The 15,140-nt window shown below is 45.8% G+C and overlaps 1 pseudogene; it reads left to right on the plus strand.

Annotated features, from left to right (window-relative positions):
* Window positions 1–214: 214 nt before the first annotated feature.
* LOC136520011 (zinc finger BED domain-containing protein RICESLEEPER 2-like) lies at window positions 215–14,704 on the plus strand (annotated as a pseudogene).
* The last annotated feature ends 436 nt before the right edge of the window (window positions 14,705–15,140 follow it).

Below are 15,140 nucleotides of genomic sequence, written 5' to 3' on the forward strand. Positions count from 1 at the left end.
TTTCTAGTGTGGTTGAGGAGTTTAGTTTGATTGACAATGTTTTTTCGACAATGCTTCTGCTAATTCTAGGGCTTATGAGATTTTGCAACCTATGTTCTTTGGTTATTTGGGTTCTTATCCTGCACCTACAAGAGATGATCCTAACAAGGTGCAGTACTTGCTTATGCATCAGCGCTGTGCATGCCATATCATTAATCTGATTGTTAAATCTGGCATGAAGAGGTTGAAACCTTATACTGAAGATTTTAGAACTGCAATAAGTTTTTTAAATTACTCTAATCAAAGAATTGCATTGTTTAAGAACTACTGCACTGCTCAGGGTCTTAGACCTAGAAAGTTTGGCTTGGTTACAGATGTTAGATGAAATTCTATTTATTTGATGCTCAAACACTTACTGCCATACAAGGAAGTCTTTCATGTTGAAAGCATCTAGGCCCCTAGTTGGATTTCGGTGGTTAATGACAATACAAGATTACTATAACTAATGTGTGTTTTGCAGAGACAATTAAGTTAGGTCATGGTAATGGGGATCGATTGGGCAATTGAGGTGGTCATGCCCTTACGATGGAAATCGTTTCGGTTTTCAAAGGATGGACGACAAGGTTAAGGATGACTAGTTCTAAGTGTCGATTGGAGCTGGAATGACACTTAGAGTAGTTTAGGACTTTGTTTTTCCTTTGGCCGTACTATTAAGAGGGGTATGCATGGGTAGCTTGACCTAGACGAGTCTAGTGAGTTAGGTGTGGTGCACACTTGTTAAAACTAGCACTAGGTAGCTTCTACATATGCCTAAGATCCAATGGAGCAAACTTTATTCACATATGATCCAGAGTTGGAAGTGAATGGAGGGTCAAATGCTGACCGAACGCTGGCTCCGGTGCGACCGGACGTTGGCCGCAGGGTCCGGTCAGTTCATTTGATCGAGGTGATTGCGTTCGGTGCGACTGGACGCTGGAGTGGTCAAGTGATCGGACGCTGAGAGACAGCATTCGGTCGACTCCAGTAAGGTTCCAGAGAAGGAAATCTACGGCCGGACGTGTCCGGTCAGTGCTGACCGGACCCTGGGGGTTCAGCGTTCGGTCGAGTACAGTAAGCATCCAGTGAGGGTTTAATGCGACCGGACGCATCTGATCAGTGGTGATCGGATCCTGCCAGCGTTCGGTCAACACTTAATCACTGGTGTGCGGGTTGAACTGATCGGAGCGTCCGGTCACCCCGCAGAGGCTCATAACTGTTCGTTTTTCAGGCTGCCTTATAAATAGGAGCTCCACTCGTGTGTGAAGGGACTTTTGCTCATTCCAACAGCTGAGAAACACGTTTGTGAGTGCCAAGAGGAGCAAGGTCCTAGTGAGGTGATTGAGATTTGAGAATCCAAGAGAGTAGCCTCATTAGTGAATCAAGAGTAGCAAAGTGTGCATCCACCGTTCTCATTAGGCTTCGTGTGGTCAAGTGAGAGTTCGTGCTTGTTACTCTTGGTGATCGCAATCACCTAGACGGCCTGGTGGTGATTGAGAGTTTGGTGATCACCCGGCGAAGCTTGTGGGTGACCCAACTCAAGTTGTGAGCGGTTTTGGTTGATTCACCGCGACGGAGTGTCGAAGAATCAGCCCGTATAGAGCACTTGATCCTTGCGCGGATCAAGGGGGAGCTACACCCTTGCGCCGGTGCTCCAACGAGGATTAGTGGGGAGTGGCGACTCTCCGATACCTCGGCAAAACATCGCCGTGTTTCTCTCTCTCTATTTACTTTGAGCATTTACTTTGAGCAATTCAATACTTGTTTTTATATTCATAGAATTGCCATGCTAGAGTAATTTTGGAACATAGGTTGCAAGTCTTTTGTGCGTTAGATTAATAGAAACACTTTTCTAGGCACAAGGGGTTAATTGGGCTAACCGTAGGATTTGATTAGTGCAAGAAAATTTAGAATTAACCCAATTCACCCCCCTTTTGGGCATTTTGATCCTTTCAATTGGTATCAGAGCCTCGTGCTCACGTTTTTAAGCTTAATCGCTTAGAGCAAGATGTCTCACGGGGATGTACCTTCTCCTATCTTTGAGGGAGATGACTTTCCATATTGAAAAATCCGCATGGAGGCGTACTTAGAAGCTCTAGACGTTGGTATACTTAGAGCCGCCTCACAAGGCTTTCCAAAACCTCGCGATACTACTAACTTACAAGGCGATGAGGTTAACTATAAAAAGTGAAGTGCAAAGGCTCGAAACACCATATTTAGAGGCCTTTGCAAAGATGTGTTCAACCGCTTAAGGAACCACAAAGACGCCCATGCACTATGGTCGGACGTTTGTGCGCTCCATGAGGGAACCAAGAGTGAGCGTGAGGAACGCTATCATCTTGTAATTAAAAAGCTAAATTCATTTGAGATGCTTTCTAAAGAAAGTGCTAATGAGATGTATTCATGTTTAAATGTTCTTGTAGAGGAAGTCAATGGGCTTGGACTCACTCAAATGTCACCATCCGACGTTGTGAGAAAGATCTTGAGTGTCCTCCCCATTGACAAATATGGACATATTGTGACCGTGCTACATTAAGGTGATCTTTTCGCCGCTACACCGACACAAATATTAGGAAAGATTAATGCTCATGAGATGTACATGCACATCATGCCACAAGATGGCTCATCCTCTACCAAGAAGAAAGAGAAAGACTTAGCATTCAAAGCTAGCCAAGATAAGGGCAAAGCAAGACTTGAGTATGAGAGTTCAAGTGATGAAGAAGATGATGATGAAAGTCTTGCTCTCATGGTGAAGAAGACCGCCAAGATGCTAAAGAAGCTCAACAAGAGTGGCATCAAGTTCGATGGCAAGAAGAAGAAGTTCTTCACAAGCTCAAGAAGAAAGCCAATCTCCGAGATGGATTGCTACAATTGTGGAGAACTTGGCCATCTAGCTCATCAATGCATAAAGCCCAAGAAAGACAAGTTCAAGAACAAGAACAAGGGCAAGAAAGATGACTCAAGCAATGAAGATGAAGATGAGAAGAAAAAGAACAAGCCATACAAGAAGAGAGATGGCAAAAAGAGGAACTTCTACAAGAAGAAGAAGAGTGGAAAGGCCTATATCGTCGGTAATTGGCTCACGGACATTGATTCATCTAGTGGATCATCCGATGATGATAGTGACAATGAGAAGGTGGCCGCCATTGCTATTGATCTTCCATCTTCATCGCCACCGTCGCCATCATCCTCTACACACCTATGCCTTATGGCCAAGGGTGAACGCAAGGTAACTAATAATGATGATAGTAGTGATGATAAGCAAGCTAGTGATGGTGATAGCGATAGCGATGATGATGATTCACCTTCATATGATGATCTTGTCAAAATACTAAGAAAATACATTAAGATCATTAGAAAGAGTAGAGCTAAAAATGAAAAGCTTGATGCTAAAAATGATTCACTCTTAGCAAAATGCGATACATTGGAAAAGACTAATGATGAGCTTAGAGAAGCAAATGATGCTATATCATCTAAACTTAAGGAGCTCAAATCTTCTAAGAGCTTAAAGATAAACATGATAAACTTGAGTGGGTGCACAATGAGCTCATCACTAGCCACAACAAGCTAAAAGATGAATATACAACTCTACAGATCAATTATGATACTCTTGTTATTGCTCAAGAATTTTTACCAAATGAGCCACATGATGCTACTAACCATGTTGCTAAGATTGATATAGCTACATCATGTGATGATTTAATTGATGAGAGCATTGAGCAAGGATCTAGTGGCAAAGGCAAGCAAGTGGTTGAGTGCAATGACTGATGAGTATGTCAAGCTCAAGAGTGATAATGAGAAGCTCAAGAAAGATCTTGAAGAGATCAAAAGCCACAACGTCATTATGCTAGAAACTCTTGATCATGATGAAGAGTTGATCCTTGAGAATGAGAAGCTCAAAGAAGAAAACAAGAAGCTCAAGGAAGAGAAGAAAGATGATGCTCTAAAGGAAGAAAATAAGAAGCTCAAGTTGGAGAAAGAGCATCTCAAGATTGGGTTGAGCAAGTTTGCTAGAGGCAAGCACCTTCAAAGTGAGCTACTCATGAACACCGTCATGAAGATGGATAGAAGTGGCATTGGATATGTGGCAAGTGTAGAGAAGAAGAAGAAGGCTCAAGTTCAACAACAACAATCAAAGCCAAAGTCAAAGAGATGTTTTGAGTGTGGACAAGAAAGCCACTTTGCTCATGAGTGCCAAACTCCACCGTCACAACCCTTGTCCAAGCATGCTAGACCCTTTGCCTTCAATGCTCACTACATGCTTAGAAAGAATTCTAGTGAAAAGATGAAAGTCATGTTCTTAGGACCTCCTAACAAGAATAGGCCTAAGAAGATTTGGGTGGCTAAGTCACTTGTTGAGAAGGTGAAGGGCCCTCAACAAGTTTGGGTTCCTAAAGCTTGAATCTCTTGTGTGTAGGTGAACTACAAGACCGGTGGAAGTCATTGGGTTATTGATAGTGCTTGCACTCAACATATGACCGATGATCCTCGTATGTTCACCTCACTAGATGAAGAGGTAGATGGATAAGAGAAAATAACATTTGGAGATAACTCAAAGGGCAAGGTTAAAGGATTTGACAAAGTGGCAATATCAAATGATCATTCCATCTCCAATGTGCTATATGTTGCTTCATTGAGTTTCAACTTGCTATCCGTTGGACAATTGTGTGATCTTGGCTTTCAATGCTTGTTCACCGAGAATGAGGTTGTATCTAAGGTAGATGACAATCAAGTGATATTCAATGGATTTAGATACAACAACTTATATCTAGTGGACTTCACCTCCGAAGATGCAAATTTGAAGACTTGCCTATTCACCAAAACAACACTTGGGTGGCTATGGCATAGAAGACTTGTTCATGTTGGTATAAACTCACCCAGGAAGCTTATGAAGAATGACTTGGTGAGAGGGTTGAAGGATATGAAGTTTGAAAAGGACAAACTTTGTAGTGCATGTCAAGCCGGCAAGCAAGTTGCAAATACTCATCCAACCAAAGCTTTCATGTCAACCACAAGAGTGCTAGAACTTCTTCACATGAATTTATTTGGACCAACAACATACAAGAGTTTGGGAGAAAATCTTTATTGCCTTGTGATCGTTGATGACTATTCAAGGTATACATGGGTATTCTTTCTTCATGACAAATCCGAAGCTGCATCTTGCTTCAAGAAGTTTGCCAAGAGAGCTCAAAATGAATTTGAAGTGAAGTTCAAGAAGATAAGAAGTGACAATGGAAAAGAATTTGACAACACAAACATTGAAGCTTATTGTGATGAAGTTGGGATCAAGCATGAAGTCTCCGCAACTTATACAACTCAACAAAATGGTATAGTTGAGAGGATGAACCGGACTTTGATCACTCTTGCAAGGACAATGCTAGATGAGTACAACACCCCCGAAGCTCTATGGGCGGAAGCAATCAACATCGCATGCTATGCATCAAACCGCCTATTCCTTCAAAAGTTACTTGGCAAGACACCTTATGAGTTACTCAATGGGAAGAAGCCGGACGTCTCTTTCTTTAGGGTGTTTGGTTGCAAATGCTACATCTACAAGAAGCGGCAACACCTAGGGAAGTTCCAAAGATGTTGTGATATTGGTTTTCTTGTTGGTTACTCATCAAAGTCCAAAGCATATAGAGTATTTAATCATGCCACCGGTTTGGTTGAAGAAACATATGATGTGGAATTTGATGAATCTAACGGCTCCTAAGGAGCACATGAGAATCTTGATGATGTAGGTGATGAACCATTGAAGGAGGCTATGAAGAATATTCTGGTAGGAGACATCGAGCCAAAAGATGATGAAGATGATGTACAAATCATTGATCAACCTTCTTCATCAAGTGTGCCACAAGATAGTGAAAAAGATGGGAGAGTAGAAAATGAAGATACTCATATCTCCCATGAGCAAATGGTGATACAAGCACAAGATGTTGATGCTCCACAACCTCCTCAAGTGGTCAATAGAAGAAATACACCTCTCCTACAAGATCATCCACAAGATCTCAGCATAGGAAGTCCATCAACGGGTGTAATGACTCGATCTCAAAAACTTTATTTATTGCTCATCACCCTTTTGTCTCTTGCTATGAGCCTACCAAGGTAGAAGAAGCTCTTAAAGGTCTGGATTGGATCAATGCCATGCATAAAGAGTTGAACAACTTCACTCGCAATGAAGTTTGGACTCTTGAAGAGCGACCAAAAGGTGCAAGAGTCATTGGAACAAAGTGGGTGTTCCGCAACAAGCAAGATGATCAAGGTGTCGTTGTGAGGAACAAGTTAAGACTAGTTGCAAAGGGGTTCTCCCAAGTTGAAGGTTTAGATTTTGGAGAGACCTTTGCACCGGTTGCAAGATTAGAAACCATTCGTATCCTACTTGCATATGCATCACTTTATGAAATGAAACTATATCAAATGGATGTGAAAAGTGCATTTTTAAATGGCTTTATTAATGAACTAGTCTATGTTGATCAACCTCCCGGGTTTGAAGACCCTAGATATCCTAATCATGCTTATAGGTTGTCCAAGGCACTATATGGGCTTAAGCAAGCCCCAAGAGCTTGGTATGAGCGTCTTCGGGACTTCCTCATTGAGAAAGGCTTCACCATTGGGAAGGTCGACACCACACTATTCATCAAGAAGCTTGATGGGTATATCTTCATTTGTCAAGTATATGTTGATGATATCATCTTTGGATCATCAAATAAAGACTTATGCAAAGAATTTGGTGAATTGATGTCGAAGGAGTTTGAGATGTCCATGATTGGTGAGCTGACATTCTTTCTTGGTTTTCAAGTCAAGCAAATGAAAGAAGGCATCTTCATCTCTCAAGAGAAATACACAAAAGATCTTCTCAAGAGATTCAAGATGGATGAACGTAAGCCAATTAAGACACCAATGTCTACAAATGGACATCTCGACCTAGATGAGGGATGTAACTCGGTTGATCAAACTCTCTATCATTCCATGATTGGTAGCTTGTTATATTTAACCGCATCTAGGCCCGACATCATGTTTAGTGTGTGTATGTGTGCTAGATTTCAAGCTAATCCTAAGGAAACACATTTAATTGCCGTAAAAAGAATCCTTAGGTATCTTAAGCACACACCAAGGATTGACCTTTGGTATCCCAAAGGAGCTAGATTTGAATTAGTTGGCTATTCCGATTCGGATTATGCCGGTTGTAAAGTTGATAGAAAAAGCACATCCGGAGGGTGCCATTTGCTTGGTAGATCACTTGTGTCTTGGTCCTCTAAGAAACAAAATAGTGTGGCTTTGTCCACCGCCGAAGTGGAATACATTACCGCGGGTACTTATTGTGCACAAATATTATACATGAAACAAACTTTGCTAGACTATGGTGCTAGAAAAGGTACCTTTTTTATGTGACAATGAAAGTGCGGTAAAACTTGCAAATAATCCGGTTCAACACTCTCGCACTAAGTACATAGATATCCGCCATCACTTTCTAAGAGATCATGTTGCTAAAAATGATAATCACTAGAAGGTGTAAGAACCGAAAATCAATTAGCGGATATCTTCACTAAACCGCTAGACGAGGCTACATTTTGTAGATTGTGGAATGAGATCAATGTACTTGATTTTAGTAACTTCACTAAAAATTGGGCTTGTGTTGTCCCTTGCATTCGCTGTAATATACAACATGTTTAATTTTTGGTAATGCATATAGGGCTTTTCTAACATGGTTAAGATAACCGCCGAAAAGCATGTGAAGAAGCTTAACCTTGGATCAAACTTGACAAGCAACTAGATTTACTTACAAGTATTGCATATGCATGAATGTTGTTTTATCATTTTGTTCCATTTGCCCTCTTATTGCCTATTTTCTTAAAAAGAATTATAGCCTGAGGCGAAATATTTTAAAAAATATGAGGGTTTGAGAGAGGTCACTCACATCAGTCCCAATTGGTGTTTATTTGGATCTTATTTCAAGTTGGGACTTGCTTGGGAACAGGCAGCGCGAAGGAACATTGAAGATTTGCTGGAAAAGAGTGACCGGACGCTGCACCGGACTCTGCAGTCCAGCGTCCGTTCAGTTTACAGGAGGTGAACAGAAGCTGAAGGAGTGACTGGACTCTGCGTTTGAGCGTCCGATCAGGAAGGGTTCCAGTGTCCGGTCGATCTACATGGCGTTAAGGGCAACTAACCGAACTCTGCCTGCATCCAATCATGGACCACCGGACGCATCCGGTCACGATTCCAGAGGAATTGGACCTCTCTGGAATCGACCGGACGCTGGGTGGTAGCGTCTGGTCGCTACCACCGGAGCGTTCGGTCATTAGATCTCGTGCGGCTTTCAATCTCTTTTCTCCTTTCTTTGGTTGCGTCGGAGGACCTATTTAATCGCGCGAACCGTACCGTTTTACCCCGCATCCGCTCCTTGACCTATTCCGCCGCCGATGCCATAGCCGTCGAGCCCCGTAGCCGTTGTCTCCAGTCGCCAGCGTGCCTGCCGCCGCCAGCCTGCCTGCTGTCGCCAGCCAGTGCGCCCGCCGCTGCTAGCCAGCGCGCCCACCGTCGCCAGCCAGCGCGCCCGCCGCTGCCAGCCTGCGCGCACGTCGCCGACTACTCCCGTGCCGCCTGCACCTTGTCCAGAGCCACCACCGTGCCCGCTGCTCTCCGGGCCATCAATTCACCGCTTAACCCTAACCCTAGCCAGTTCCGAAGGTTCCCCGCGTGACGTCTCTTCTCTTCTCGGTTCGTCAGCGAGTCGGCGTTGTTGAGGTGTCAGTGGCAGTTGATAGTCAACTCAGAGCCAAGCTCGCGAGTATGGATCGAGGCCAAGCCTCGAAAGTGTCAGTGGACAGTTGATCTTGTCAGCGGCAATTTCTCTTGTCAGTTCAGATGGCTCGCACCAAGAACTTTGGTGGTGGTCCAGGAGATGATGATCGGAGGCCCCCGCCTCGTCAGCCTGTAGGACCTAAAGGCAAGGCGACGAAGCATGTTGTATCAATGAAGCGCAAGTACCCTGATGCAGAGACATCGAGAGTAGCAGCAGTCGCTGAGGCCGTAGAGCGTGCCGAGAGAGGAGGTACCCGTAGTGGAGTTGTCATCGCAGATCATCTGGCACCAGACGCGTAGGGCAGACTTGAGCAGATTGAGCGTCTTCATGGTAGTCCAGCTGGGACTGTCATGATGGCAGGACGACGTCTTCCCGTTGTGGATCCTCAGCCTCAGCGGGAGTCACAGCAGCAGCCCCCACCAGCAGAGCCTCAGCCAGCTCAGGGGACACAGGAGGGACAACAGTCACAGCAGCCTTAGGAGGGTGAGGAGGGCCAGCAGGCCGAGGAGACCGAGTAGGCACCCCAGCCGTAGCTACATCGCTCTGGTCGTACCAGTGTTCCAGTCCCACCGAGGCCAGCTACTCAGCGCAGGGGATCATGTCCACCGCCCAGACCACAGGGTCCACCTTCAGTGACCCACCTTGACTTGATGGCCGCCACGGCTAAGTAGGTTCAGCAGCTTCGCTTTGTGGAGTTTGATGTATGGTTTCCACCCAGGAGGGATGAGAGGGCAGCAGAGGGCTTCTACACGCCGCTCCAGGAGAACTTCTACAATGCATATCTGAACAGTGGGGCAGTCTTCCGATCTCAGAGAGTCTGTAGTATTGAGGCTATTGTGGCAGCAGCTGGAGAGCATATCCGCCTCTACTTATCATATTTGCCGGGGCTGGCAGATCTGATTGGCCGGACAGGATTGTATGTACCATCTTGGGTTCGGCAGTTTTATGCTTCGCTCTACATTGACCCATAGCATAACTTCATACACTTTGCATTCAGAGGCAGAGACTACAGGATGATGAGTTTTAGGGCCAGGGAGATACTGAGGCTACAGGAGCAGCCTATCAGGTTACATGAGGTATGTTATGGACAGCAGGAGCCTCTCAGGCATCCACATGGTGGTTTGGTGCCCCCTACAGATCTTGTGCGCCATTGCTTCAAGGAGCCCTTTGGTAAGGGGTCGAGGAGGAACCCCAGTGACCTTACTCCTACAGCTCAAGTGCTAGAGGCTATCATCAGGAGAACACTATTTCCCAGGATGGGATACAGAGAGGGCTTGACTCGTCTTCAGCTTTGGCTCCTCAACGCCCTGATGCAGCAGACCGTGTTCGACATTTGGGACCTCCTTCTATCAGAGATGGAGGATACTATAGCTGAGGGCTTCAAGGGTCGTAGGCAGCTTCCTTATGCACATTGGATCACTTTCCTGATGCTCAAGGCTGTGCAGGTTAGGACCCCAGAGATGGTTGCCGAGTACAGAGGTGCCACCACAGAGTTTCCAGCTTATAACATGGTATAGAGGATCAGGCATAGCACACCACAGGCACCCGCTCAGCCTCGTCGTCGTCCAGATGTACCAGAGTCTACAGCTCAGCAGGACGAGATTATCAGAGGCATAGCCGCTACTGAGGAGGAGCAGCTTGAGGCTCAGGAGGAGAGGATCGAGTCTAGTGACAGTTCGGATGATGACTACCGGCCTATTCCTCAGATGCCTCCACGCAGACACGATGCAGAGGCCGGCAGTTCCAGCTCAGCTCCACCTGCACCGCAGACGGACCCCGCTTTGACTGCTATTCTTGAGCGGATGCAGCAGGATCAGGCACGACAGGCTTAGGAGACCGCTGCCAACTTTGCATAGTTTCATGCTCGTTAGGACGAGTTCCAGCGATAGCAGCAGCAGCAGCAGATGCATCAGCAGCAGTTACTCATGCAGCAGCAGCTTATGGGATTTATGCAGCATGTAGTAACAACACTTGGGGCCCCACAGCCATAGCTCTCGCCCTAGATTGCTCAGCCTGCCACCATTACGACGACTCCAGCAGTACAACCCAGTGGGCTTCAGAGTCAGGGACAGCCTCCAGCTCCGTTTGCTTCTCCCACAGTACAGGTGTCCTAGTGGTTATCCTCGCTAGTGGTAGCCCTGTGTTTCACACCATATCAGACGGGCTTCACACCGGATCAGTCACCCTCGCTATTTGTGCCTGACACGTCAGTCTCCAGGAGTCTTGGAGCATCCTTCAGCGAGTTGACAGGCATGCTTACACCGCCACATATGCATGCCGTCGGTCCTTCTACAACAGCTCCAGTCGTCATGACTACTCAGAGGCTCCCGTCTTCTGTCGCATCTTCAGATCCTACGACAGACGTACCAGCAGCATCATAGGCAGCACCTGTCCTAGCTCAGACCCAGACCACTTCAGCGACGCTTCTAGCCATAGAGGGTCAGTCAGTACAGAGCTCAGGGTCAGATGATGATGGCGCCTAGTTCTAGCTTGCCCCGCGTACCTCAGCGTCCGGCTCGTTCGCTGCAGCCCCACCGACCGACCCTTAGGTTTTGGTGTTTGATGCCAAAGGGGGAGAGGGTTCGAGTATGTAGACTCAGGAGGAGCGACGTTTAGGGGGAGCCTAATTTGCTATTAGTCTATTATATACATTTGGAGTTTTATTTGTGTGATACACTATTACGATTATGCATTCATGTGTTTACTTTCATGCATACTATTATATCTATGTGATAGTGTTATCTATGTGATTGTGATATATGACATGTGTGTCCTCTACTTTGAATTCCTTTATATGTCATATCACTTGTGTTATGCTCATTTGCCTTTGCTTCCGCATTTATACTCTGATGCAAATGAGCTTTATTACTTGTACTCATGCTTATTGAATATCCTTTGAGTACATCGTGTTGGCTTGGGTCATATAAGCTTGCCTAACTCTTTTGTTCTTATTGACAAAATCTTATATGAATCAAGCATGTCAAAAACCTCACTCTTTCACATACTCGAGGTGGTATTGTCATCAATCACCAAAAAGGGGGAGATTGAAAGCATCTAGGCCCCTAGTTGGATTTCGGTGGTTAATGACAATACAAGATTACTATGACTAACGTGTGTTTTGCAGAGGCAATTAAGTTAGGTCATGGTAATGGGGATCGATTGGGCAATTGAGGTGGTCATGCCCCTACGATGAAAATCGTTTTGGTTTTCAAAGGATGGACAACAAGGTTAAGGATGACTAGTTCTAAGTGTTGATTGGAGCTGGAATGACACTTAGAGTAGTTTAGGACTTTGTTTTTCCTTTGGCCGTACTATTAAGGGGGGTATGGACGGGTAGCTTGACCTAGATGAGTCTAGTGAGTTAGGTGTGGTGCACACTTGTTAAAACTAGCACTAGGTAGCTCCTACATATGCCTAAGATCTAATGGAGCAAACTTCATTCACATATGATCGAGAGTTGGAAGTGAATGGAGGGTCAAATGCTGACCGGATGCTGGCTCTAGTGCGACCGGACGCTGGCCGCAGGGTCCGGTCAGTTCATTTGACCGAGGTGATTGCGTTCGGTGCGACCGGACGCTGGAGTGGTCAAGTGACCGGACGCTGAGAGGCAGCGTCCGGTCGACTCCAGTAAGGTTCTAGAGAAGGAAATATGCGATTGGACGCGTCCGGTCAGTGTTGACCGGACCCTGGGGGTTCAGCGTCCGGTCGAGTACAGTAAGCATCCAGTGAGGGTTTAATGCGACCGGAGGCGTCCGGTCAGTGGTGATCGGACCATGCCAGCATCCAGTCAACACTTAATCACTGGTGTGCGTGTTGAACTGACCGGAGCGTCCGGTCAACATGACCGGAGCGTCCGGTCACTCCGCAGAGGCTCATAACGGTTCGTTTTTCAGGCTGCCTTATAAATAGGAGCTCCACTCGTGTGTGAAGGGACTTTTGCTCATTTCAACAGCTGAGAAACACGTTTGTGAGTGCCAAGAAGAGCAAGGTCCTAGTGAGGTGATTGAGATTTGAGAATCCAAGAGAGTAGCCTCATTAGTGAATCAAGAGTAGCAAAGTGTGCATCCACCGTTCTCATTAGGCTTCGCATGGTCAAGTGAGAGTTCGTGCTTGTTACTCTTGGTGATCGCAATCACCTAGATGGCCTGGTGGTGATTGGGAGTTTGGTGATCACCCGGCGGAGCTTGTGGGTGACCCAACTCAAGTTGTGAGCGGTTTTGGGTGATTCACCGCGACGGAGTGTCGAAGAATCAACCCGTAGAGAGCACTTGATCCTTGCGCGGATCAAGGGGGAGCTACACCCTTGCGCGGGTGCTCCAACGAGGACTAGTGGGGAGTGGCGACTCTCCGATACCTCGGCAAAACATCGCCGCGTTCCTTTCTCTCTATTTACTTTGAGCATTTACTTTGAGCAATTCAATACTTGTTTTTACATTCATAGAATTGCCATGCTAGAGTAAGTTTGGAACATATGTTGCAAGTCCTTTGTGCGTTAGATTAATAGAAACACTTTTCTAGGCACAAGGGGTTAATTGGGCTAACCGTAGGATTTGATTATTGCAAGAAAATTTAGAATTAGCCCAATTCACCCCCCCTTTTGGGCATCTTGATCCTTTCACATGTGTTCATTACCTCTAATTATGGTTCTACTTTGTTGACTGCACAACATTGGTATGTTGCTGAACAAATAATGATATTCCTGGAACTCTTCTATAATTCCACTGTTGTCCTGTCTGGTGTTTATTATCCCACAGCTCCACTTGTTTTGCACCATATGCTTGACATGGCTGAGCATTTGCAAAATGCTGAAAGAGATGCTAATTTTAGAATGATTGATACTCCTATGAAGCTTAAATTCCTTAAATATTGGGAGAAAATTCCACTGATTTATTCATATGCATTCATTCTTGATCCTAGAGCTAAGATGAAAGGGTTCTTTAATGTGCTTTAATTGCTTGGTAAGGCAACTGGATGCATTTATAGTGTATACTATGGTGATGTGAAAGATGAATTGTATAGATTGTTTGCCAAATATGAACAGAAATTTGGTGCAGTTAGGTCTCAGAGGGTTTCAGTGCCTTCAGCTCATACTGGTAAGACAAAACAGGCATGGGAAAGGATCTTTGGAGGTCCTGGTGAATCCCCTGTCGGTTCCCCCTCATCTTCATCTACTCCATCTGCTGTCAGTGAGCTCAAAGCTTACTTGGACAGTGACCCTGTCACATGTTATGAAGAATCCTTTGACATACTTCTCTGGTGGCGTGACCACAAGCTAACTTATCCAATCCTATCTATTATGGCTCGAGATATCATGTCTGTCCCTGTATCTACTGTCTCTTTCGAGTCTTGTTTCAGCTGTACATCCATGATACTCGAAGACCGGCGGCGGCGCTTGTTGCCTGAGCATGTGGAGATGCTCACCTGCATCAAGGACTAGGAGCAAGGTGCAAGAAGGGAACAACATACACCTGAGGACCTGGACCTAGAGGAGGCATTCAAGAACCTCTTCCTCGATGAACAAGGCGAAGGCAGTGGCAGCGGCACCGGTAGCGGCAACGGCGGTACTGCTGGTGGTGGATAGAAGAAGAAGAGAAGAGGAGAGGTAGTCACTCAACTGAAACTTTCAAGTTCCATATTGCTTCTTTACATTCAAGTTCACTAACATTGCTTGCTTCTGTACAATTTTGCAGGTACTTTTGGTGGGACAGACGACAGAGTGAGACAGTGAGTCACTATGAATGTTGTCACTGATGTTGGCAGTTGGCTATTGTAATAGGATAGACTTTTGCTGCTGTGAACTCACTAAGTCACATTGTCACAATGACTTTGCCACTAATGTTGGCTATTGTAATAGGATAGAAGAACTAAGACTTTGACACTTTAGAGCTGGTTGTACTCTTTTTTCCTTTCTAGGGTTTCTTACAAGGGTGAGTTTTATCTAGAAAGGTTTTTAATGAGGCAGCATTGCACAAAATAGTTCATATTCATATAATGATATAATCTTGTCTTTTGTCCCTTGTCCTTGTGTTTTGAGTTGTGAGCCAGGCTATGGGCCGGCACGGCCCGGTGAAAATGGTCGTGCCCAACGGGCGGCACGACAAGGCCAAACGGCCCACGGGCCATGCGTTGGGCCGGAGTCCGAGCACGAGCACACCATAGGCACGGCACGGCCGGCCCGGTGGCCCGGTGAGGCACGATGCCGCGTCGGGCCGGCATGGCTCGCCGTGCCACCGGGCCGGCACGGCCTGATGGCCATCTATACCGACGGGAATTATTTTGCTGATGGGGCCTGAAAACCGACATGGAAAGTTTTCCCTGA

This window comes from Miscanthus floridulus, chromosome 18 (assembly GCF_019320115.1).
Source record: "Miscanthus floridulus cultivar M001 chromosome 18, ASM1932011v1, whole genome shotgun sequence".
Classification (NCBI taxonomy): Eukaryota; Viridiplantae; Streptophyta; class Magnoliopsida; order Poales; family Poaceae; genus Miscanthus; species Miscanthus floridulus.